Source organism: Meleagris gallopavo, chromosome 1, assembly GCF_905368555.1.
Source record: "Meleagris gallopavo chromosome 1, MGAL_WU_HG_1.1, whole genome shotgun sequence".
Classification (NCBI taxonomy): Eukaryota; Metazoa; Chordata; class Aves; order Galliformes; family Phasianidae; genus Meleagris; species Meleagris gallopavo.
The window spans coordinates 133088661-133098385 of record NC_139404.1 but is presented as its reverse complement, the minus strand read 5'-3'; positions in this window follow the sequence as shown (position 1 = coordinate 133098385).

Genomic DNA, 9725 nt, shown 5'->3' with positions numbered 1-9725 from the left:
GTGTAGCTGAGATGTTTTGCTTCTGACCTCTGGTGGTCAAAGGGAGCTCTGCAGGGCCCTGCCAGAAATAAGGCTCATGCAAAAGCAGGCATTTCCTATTTCCTACTAAGAACTGATCATTTCCCGTTAGGAGTTAGACGGTATCTTGGCTGCGGGTGGATGTTTACCCAGCAATGAATTTGCCCTAAGTGCATCCTTACATGATATTCCGTTCACTGAATGAACACAATCATGCCAACAGTGTGATCGTCAGGCACACATCAGGGACATGGGTGGCTGTGCTTATCCCCTTCTGAGGTGCTCACTCTGCTGTGAACGTGCCCACTCTATACGTTACCATGATGTGTTGTTTTATCAAATCTCTCGCTCAGAATTAATATATTCATGATTATACACTTCTGTGGCACTTAGTTCAAAAATTTGGTTTAATTTCCATTTCCCAAGCCCTTTGCACCAGATAAGCTGCGACACTATTTGTGGTCATGCCCATCTGTAGGCATGGCAGAATCTGGCCATACTTTAGTTTAACTAATCTGCAGAACCGCAGCAAAGTGTGTACACACAAAATCTGCAGTCATTAAGTATGTATAAATATTAACTGCACATTACAGAGGAGGAAGTTGTGGAGAATGGAAATCAGGTAATGTGCACACATTTGCATAACAAAGCCAGAGCTGGGTACAGGACAAGATTTCCTGCAATCCTGTCTTCAGCCAGCTGTCTGGGAAAAGCAGCAACCAAGAATCTTCACTGCCTGGCACCAGCCATGGCTGCTGCTTTTCTCCTGCCCAGGCTCTGAGGTTTGGCTTCCTAAGCTCTCAGCAGTGTGGCAAAATCCTTTCCCTATGAAGATTGACGTGGGAGTCCTGGAATTAATGTAATGGTAGGGAGGGGGTGAGCAGCAAGAGCGTGCATTTCCCCTGCAGAGGCCTGCAAAGAAATCTGGTCACCTGTTTGGGCCTGGCAGCAGGGCTTCATCCTGCCAAAGCGCCTCATCCTGCCAAAGCACCTCAGCCTGCCAAAGCACCTCAGCCTGCTTTAGCAGCCTCAGTTTGAAGCCTACTGACCTCCACAGGATCTTTCCTTGGCCTAAATCTCAGGGTTTTTAAGCTGGGTCAGTGAAGGTGGCCTTTTCAAGCTTTCTGGGTTTAAATTAATGAGGATGGATAGTTTAGAAGCAGCCTCTTCACAAGTTGCTTTACAAATCTTTATCCTTTAATATCCATGCCCTGAGAAGGTAAACAACGCTTTTAGGGCAATGTGGTGTCAAGAAGCATCTCTGCGCAGCCACAAACAGATCCATTTTCTTCTTTGAGAACTCACAGAATATGCAGTTTATTGCAATTAAATTGTGGTTGGGAAGAGCTTCATTGTGGATAAAAAGCCCTCCCAGAAGATGGATATGAAGTACCACCACATTTCTCACATCTGCTTGAAGGCAGTCCAAATCTGAAGTCACTGTTGCTATTATATGTGTACAAATATATATATTTTTGCTTTTTGTGCCATACATGCCCCAGATCCCACCCCTTTATAGCAGGTGGTATGGACTTCCAGTGACCACAAATGGAGATGCTGAGAGGGATGAGCCATTTACCAGCCACTTCAGTTACATGCATGGAGTTAAGTAGGATGAATGCAGACTGAAGGACTTACAGCTGCTGCAGAGAAGTCCTGAGAGACAAGGCATGAGCTGCGTTAAGTGTAGGGTGCTGGAGGGTCTGGAGACTCACCCAACCGTGCACAGCGATCTGGGTGGGAGCCAGGGATGGGCGTGCAGCTTGGTGCCTGGTCCTAGCCCTTGTCTCAGAAAGGTGTGAAGTGGGGATCTGCAGTCTGACAGCTCTCCTCGGGTCTGGCAGTGTGAAGTGGATATGGAGATAGAGCTCAGAGGAGTGAATATGCCCAGCCAAGTGCCTGGCTTTCCACTGGCTCACACTTCCAAAGCCACATTGCTGCTGTGACTGCATAGTGTCATCAGGCATATTTGGCCTCATTTCTAGCTAACCAGGAGTAGTGGAAAAAGACAAGAAGCCCCAAGGCTGTTTCAGCCCCTCCAAACCATTTTCCAGGCAAATAGGAGGGCCATGAAAAGAGTTCTCCCATTATGATATGAAACACTTACCTTGTCCTGAAACAAAGACACTCAGATTTCTTCTTCAACTTCATTGTTTTTAAAAAATGGAGTTTGAAGAACAGAGGTCTGGTTGGAATCTGAAATATGAAATCAAAGTGTTTTAGTGTGGGAAGTTACTCCTAACTCTGCCTTTTCTCACTTCACCTGCAAATGGGCAATGCAGTAAAATGAGAGTGCAGTAAATGCTTTAGTATTAATGGGTTCAGATTTGGCACTTGGCAAGAGCTTTAGAGGTGAGAAAAGGAGATACAGAAGGGGGGGGGGGGGGAAATGCCAATTTTTTTTCATCTTTGCGTGCAATATGGAAGCTATACAGAAATGTCAAAATCCCAAGACCATCATCAGAAGTTAGGTATTCACCAGACAGCAAAACAGGAGGGGAGCCAGTTCCAGCAATGAGAAGCCAGCATTGTGTGCCAAGCTGAAGGCCACAAGGAGAGGCAGAGACAGGCAGCAAACTGAAAAAGAAAGCAGGCAAACCAGCCCAAACCTGCACAGGCCCTATGTTAGCAGTCCCTGAACAGCATCTCAGCCTGGGGAGCACAGAGAAAGCTCAGAGGAGAAGGGAGTGAAAAGCCAAGGACGAACAGGAGGGGGAGAGCAGTACGTGTCTCCTGGTGGAAACGTGTTTTCCTTTGCTCTGTGTGCTTTTCCCATCTCACTGTACCAAGCTCGCGGCCAGTCGATTAGATCGCTGTCTCCTCCTTGCCATTTGTATGTCACTTCTCTGCTTATCTCAGATCTTCCCCAGGGCTGGGAGCATATCTGCATGTATACAGCCTAGCCGCACTGCAGCGCAGAGGTTAAGAAGAATAGAAGAATGCTCACAGACAGAAAACAGAGCAAGTAGTGAATTATTATTTTTTTTTCTTTTGAGCAACGAAAAAAAAAAATGTTAGTGTCTGAACTTGTTACATTTATCTGTATAAGTGAATTGAAAGTCTGCTGCCCTCGGTGCTGTCATTATTCCCATGTACCTATTTCTCTAACCTCACTTACCCTGTGTAGCTAAGTATGGTGCCCTTTTACTGGAAATAAGCCCTGTCCCTGTCAGCTTTGAGAAAGATCATTGTAATTTTTGCTGTAGGGGAAAGAAAGAGGGAAATCTGTGCCTGATGTGCTACCAGACAGTAAAACTTAAGGGTCACAGGAAGCTACAAAACTGTCAGAGATGATTAATTCAGCGGAGAAAGTAAAAGCCTGAAAGTTTTCCTGTTTTCTCTGTGCTGTCAACTTTCTTTTTGCTTGATGCAAGGGACAGCACGTGATTAGGAGAAAAATCTGACATGAGAGGTCCCAGGGCACGGAGAGAACTGGGATGCTGGGCTGTTGTAGGGCAGTGTGCTGCCTATCAGGACCCATCAGAACATGTATGACATGTGCCTGCCTGACATGTCCCATCCTGTGAAATGGCATGCTGGATGATGGTAGATGCAGCCTTTTGGCTGATCAGACAGGATCCTATTTACATATTGTATCCTAGAATAGAATACAAGCAGTAGCACTGCCATCTCACCTTTAAATTCATGATTTTGGCTGTCTTTGGAGCAGCACCGAGATTAGTTGTGTGAAACTAAACTGTGCAACAGGGACAGAGACTTACAGCAAATATAAATTAAGCTGCAAGAAGGAAATCTTAATAATCCCATAGACAGTGGGATTTCTCAGCAGCATATTTGATAGAAAGAAAGGAACACACACATTTGGATCAAAATAATTTCTCAGTAGCTGATCCCTACTCTGGAGAAGGAATAGATTCCATTAGACTGAAAGCATCATGCATCTGCCTCCTCTTGCTCCCACCCTATGTTCCCTCCAGCACACAGCTTAAAAATCAAACATCTCCATTTCTCTATCAAGACTCTGTGCAGCCCTGCTCCTGAAAATACCCTTCTGGTCTGTCCTTTCCAGCTCTTTATCCAGATAAAGCTACTGGCATCTTTTAATTCTGTTTTTCACTCTCATTCTGCTGCCATCCATTTTGCAACTCATTATGCATGAAAAAAGCTTTTTGTATTCTTATCCTCTCCCCTCTGAAGCTCACACCTGTCATGGGTCTGACAGCTATTGCAGTAATATGGTAGTAATAATACACCAGGTCTTAAAGATGTCCATGATGGGCAGATGTATGTAAGAATGCAGAAGAGCTGTCAAGAGATGTAACCATAGGGCTGCGGGGCATTCTCCTTCCTCTCAATTCACCCATTTCTTCCTAGTTTCTGTATTGCTTCTTCTTTCAGTGAAATCTTTGAACCAGTGACTTCATCTCTGTCACAGAGGAGGGCTTAAAATGAAAATAATAACAGAGCAAAAAGAAAAAAAAAACTAACAAACGAGTGTCAAGATTTGGTCTTCCTTGGTGATAGCACAGAAGTTATTGAGTGAGAAACTAGGACAAGGATTCTCCATGGCTATGGTGTCTTGTCTAGTCTTGTCTATGGCAAGGAGGGAGCAGGGAAATTGAGCACCTGGATCTTAGTTCCTCTCCCTCACTGGTCTGGACCATCCTCAGAAAATACCTTCGCTGCCACCTTATCCAAACCCTGCCTGTTACTGCGGTTTGCTGGAGAACCCCGCAGGAAGCTGTTAATTTCATTACCCAGTAAATCAAATGCTGCATGTACAGCTTTCAGACTTGAATTACTTTTAACATCTTTAAGACCGGAAGAGCAAGCAAAAATTTTGTGTTTTTTCTTAGAATTTTCAGTGCAGTTACAAATGCATGATTGTCCCAGAGCACTAATCCGACAGAAGACAACTTTCTGCAAACGAGGTTCTCAATTAGTGAAAGCCCAGTGATGAGCTGTATATAATAAAAAATAAATAAATAAAGGTTAGAAATACAACTCTCAAAAGTTTTAGGTCCTTAAGCTATGTCTGTACTTAACACAAAATGGAGAAGGGACTGGTTCCAGCTTGGAAGCAAAGTAGAAAGGTTCATATTCAGGCAGCTGAATACCACAACCTCTCCTTCGCCTTTTCAAAAATCCCCTGTGTTACTAAGTCCCACTTTCCCCTGCACATTCCAACCTCTAAACTGTGTCCAGCCACTGTGTAGGGGACTGACTTGGCCAAACATCTTTATGGAAAATGCTACTGATAAGCTGCATGGGGACCTGGAAGAACAGTGTTCAAGCCCATGGCCTGCTGCTGTTTAATTTACCAGTGCAAACATGACTGTCTTGCAGTCATTTCTCAGGATCTTTTTTCCTTGTCTTTACTTTTCCTTGACAAACTCACACAGTAATTTGCTGTATATCAAAATGGAGACATTCACATACCAGTATCCAGAGGAGTCTGAAGGAAGTGCTATATTGAGAAGCAGATCTATGCATCGTGAAATCCTGCAGAACACCACATGCATGGCAGCTTCCTCTTTGACTGACTAAGAAGGCGTTCTCATGCACGTGAGACTTATTTCCCCAAAAGAACAAAAAGAAGCATCCTTTGACAACAGTCTTTATGACATATCACACATTAATTCGTGGCTTCCATGCATTTATGTAGATACATAAATAGGAACAGAGACACATACTCAAGACATTGTTCTTAAAAGAAGCAGCTGAAGAAACAATGACCGTCATTTTATTCAGATGGGAAGATTAAGCCAAGATCTTGGTCTGTCAATCTGCATTTGGCAAAAGAACTGTCGATGAAAAGCATAAAGAATTATCATGTTTGTTTGCTATTGAATGAATGTAAGCAAAATACTTTATAACAGACAATTGGGTTGCAAGTAATTTCAACACCTTGAACTACAAGTGATCAGAACAAGCTTCAGAAATCTGAGCATGCACTGGGATATGAAAATCAACAGTGGAGAAGTGATCTTTGAGGTAGTGTATCAAAACCTTGGATCCAAACCTCTCTGAATCTCTGACTGAGAGCTGTCACACTTGGACTGGCTTCAGGTGCCCCTCAGAGCACTCCATGGCGGGGCTCTGGAAAAGAGAGCCATACCATACTCTGCATCTGCTCGGTGGCTTAGACGTACCTCTTCCTATAAGTTCCGTTTCATTCATTCATTTCCTGCCATGATTGATTTCTGTGGTTATTCGTTCAGTCACGCGACGATAACTGAATGTAAACTGGTTATTTGTCTGTTCTATATGCTATCCCATACATAAGAAATGTCTTTACCTTTAGGAAAGCTCAAAAGGCATGAAGCATCATCTATTAAAGTGGTGACGAAAATAATGTGTGGAATGTGGGAAAAAAAAGAGACAGAATTCTCCATTTATGAAGACTGAAGTCCTAGCACTGATATTATTCATTTCATCTGAATAATTAAGCAGTAACGACAATGGCATAGGCTATTTCAGGCAATTAATTATCAGCTCTAGGGGTTGATGGCCTGTGAGGAAGCTAAGGGACATTAACCTCTGCTGGCTATTAGTCATTCAGATGTTGCCGTGTGCTGACTCTATTGCAGATTTCTGCCATTTTTTAAATACACAAGTTCAAAGTTACACTAAAAGCATCTGCAGTGTAATTACGGTAAGGGAGCCAGATATCTCTATAGCGATAGCAAGCAGCAGCATCAGTGCTGTGATGGCACAGAGATCTCCTGAGAATATCTTGGCTCTTCTGTGATCACTGGGGTTGTGAAGTTGCTGACTAGAAGACACATACTCATGTTTTCTGTTGTCCAGGATTCAAGTTAGACTCTGTCCTTGTGGCGACTTTATACATGTCCTGTGCCTGCCAGTGCAAAGTGCCCTGAGAAGCAACTAGAAGGGGAAAACCGTGTGCTTTTCTTGGCCTGTGCATGAGTTTCAGCCCTTCAGGAATGAAAGAAGCAAGGATGGAAGACACTTGGGAGGTTTGACTCTTGTTGGCCCAATCAGGGCAAGGGCCAGAGGAGTTCATTAGGTGCCTTGGGCAAGAGCCTAGGAGGTGGCTTAGGACAGAGTTGGGAGAATTAACATCCAAAATTTGAAAAAGAGGGAAATAGACCAATGGCAAGCAATGCTGTCAGCTGGACAGGGACTCCCTCCTGAACCAAACGATAACATGAGAGTCACAGTGGTTGAAGTGTCTTATGTTACAAACAAGTTCACTCCTTCCATCCAGTATGCCTAATGTGTTTTTTCCATTAGAATTCCCATTCTTAGATACATATGCCTATATATGTATATATAAATGTATCAGATAACCAAATGTTTAATTAGCTTTCATTAAGTGCATTTATGAGGTAATTATTTAGGTCTTTCTTTTAATTAGAAATGGTTAATTGGGAACATCTGATCTGTCCTTCTCCCAGTGTTCCCAGACATGTCCCTTTGCAGCCTGTAAAACTGTCCCTATGCTGGCCATGAACACAGATGAAAAAGAGTTTCAAGATCATAGCTGTTTCAAAGTGCAACCTCAGAAGTCAGACAGAGGCTAATTACACCATTTAATAACACAAACAAGCATAAAAAGACACAGTCCCCCAAGTCTGCAATAATCAATTTAACATGGGTCAATTGACCACTAACAAAGATGGAACCGAAATAATAATTTTTATCTCACTGGCAGAAAATTTATTTGGTTCATTTTTGTACTCATGTTTGGCCTTGGGAAGGTAGCCAGGGCTTTCTATAATGGAATGACGCCACATGTACCTGTGGTCTATGGAGTCACATTTGTTGCTGATGCAATTTTGCTGCAGAGAAAAGTAGTCCAGTTCATGTGAGATTGCTCTATTGTTTTTTTCACTGCACTACACACGGACTCTGATGAAATGAGAGTGTGAGAACTGCAGGAAAAAGTAGCTAACCAGCATGTATCACTTCTATGTATGATGGAATTCTTATATGGTGCAGAGTTTATTCACTTTGTTGCATCTTGCTTTATCTACAGGCCAAAACTATAATTGTTTTCTTGTTGTAAAGAAGAGAAAAAGGGATGCCATCAGTTCTAGTGTACTGTTGGAGCAATAGAGACAAATTGCAAATAAACCTTTTTCTGCAGCCCACGTTCTAAAAGTGCATGCAGATTTCACTCCAAATTGCTTTACTAGGCTGTAGATCCATGATCTACTCTCAGATTCTTCTTTAGTGCTGCAAAAAAGAGAGCAACGAGTTATAAGGCCACTGACTGCTGGGCCTGCCAGTGCTAGAGTGGAGCAAGACCAGGCCATACCCTGAAAACACTCCATGCTGCACTATTGATTCTTTGTCAAGAGTGTTGTCTTTTAATCTTGTTGACAAGCTTTCCATGGTTATCATTTTTTAAGTCTCTACTGTATGGCATTTGGGAAGGTATGGGACTAAGGGAGCTGGCCATGAATTTTCAGAAGGAAACAGCAAGGGAGTGGAGAATGGAGGAGAGTTCAGCCTGACCTTACCAGCCCTGTGAAATCAGCTTCCCTATGTCCCTTTCTGCCTTAATTAAGGCTAGCAAAATATGCTTACCTCAGCCCAAATCTCTCGCAGCCTTTACTGCTGTGATAAGTACAATGAAAATGCTCAAGCTATTATGTTCACGCATAAAAAAAAAAAAATAAAAAAAAAAGGCTTATTTTTAAGGGGTAATAATTTTGCAGCTGGTTGAGTTTGCCTGGCACTTAGATTTATTTAGAGGTTTTTGTGCTACTCATACTTTCTTATCCTTAAGTCTAATAGCCTTGATATTCAGAACAGGTTCTGTCTATGCTACTCTCATTAGTCTACTGCCTTCAGATTTACAAACTAGTTCAGCAAAAGAAATCACCTTTAAATCTTGAATGTCAGCCTTCATTCTTTCTTTTCCCATTTTTCATTTCATGCTGATGTTAAAACACTGATATGTTTTCCTCATTTATTACTACAAAGAGCAAATTCACTTCAGATTCGTTTCAGATTCATTGCAGTAGATGCCTTACACACAAGAGGGCAGATCTGCTTCTCCTTTCACACTCGGTAGTCCCCGTTCACCTGTAACTTTACATTCACCCGTGCATGTGGAGCTGAGTACCACAGAGAAAGCACTGCAGTAAAGATGGGGCTTGGTCTCAATAGACACTGCCATTGAAGGATGGCCTAAAGGCCTTTCATTCTGCTAAAGCAATGCCCATAGAGTATAAGCACTCAATGTTAAACGTGTCTTTATGTTATTATCATTGTGGTTATCTAACCTAACCTCTGTGTTTGCAAACTTTAAGAAAAATAGGCAGGGTTTGCACTTGGGTTTTCCACGCCAGCCGCCACCTACAACATCCCCCTTCTCCCAGTAAAATTTTAGAGGCTCAGATCACAGGGACCAGTTTACAGCCACTTGGCTGAGTGAGAAGATTTAATTTTGAAACCTTCTGACAAGGATGAAATAGCCCCAACCTGGAAGCGGGCTGAGGACTCTGCAGTTCCCTCTCTGCCTGGGGAGTTAGACCAATGTCTGAGATATCCTTGAGGCTGTATGCAATCCAGCAGAAAGAAAGACTTCTCCTATGAAGTATTGAGTTACCTTGAACGAAAGGCCCTACACAATGATGCTAAGCCACAAAGCTGCATCGGCTTCACCATGTGGTACCAAAAAACCTATAAGAAGTAGTAAATTTTGATGAGCAGGAGCTTATTTTTTAAAAGATAGAATGCATTCTATAACAAACACTTTTCTTGCAGCACAT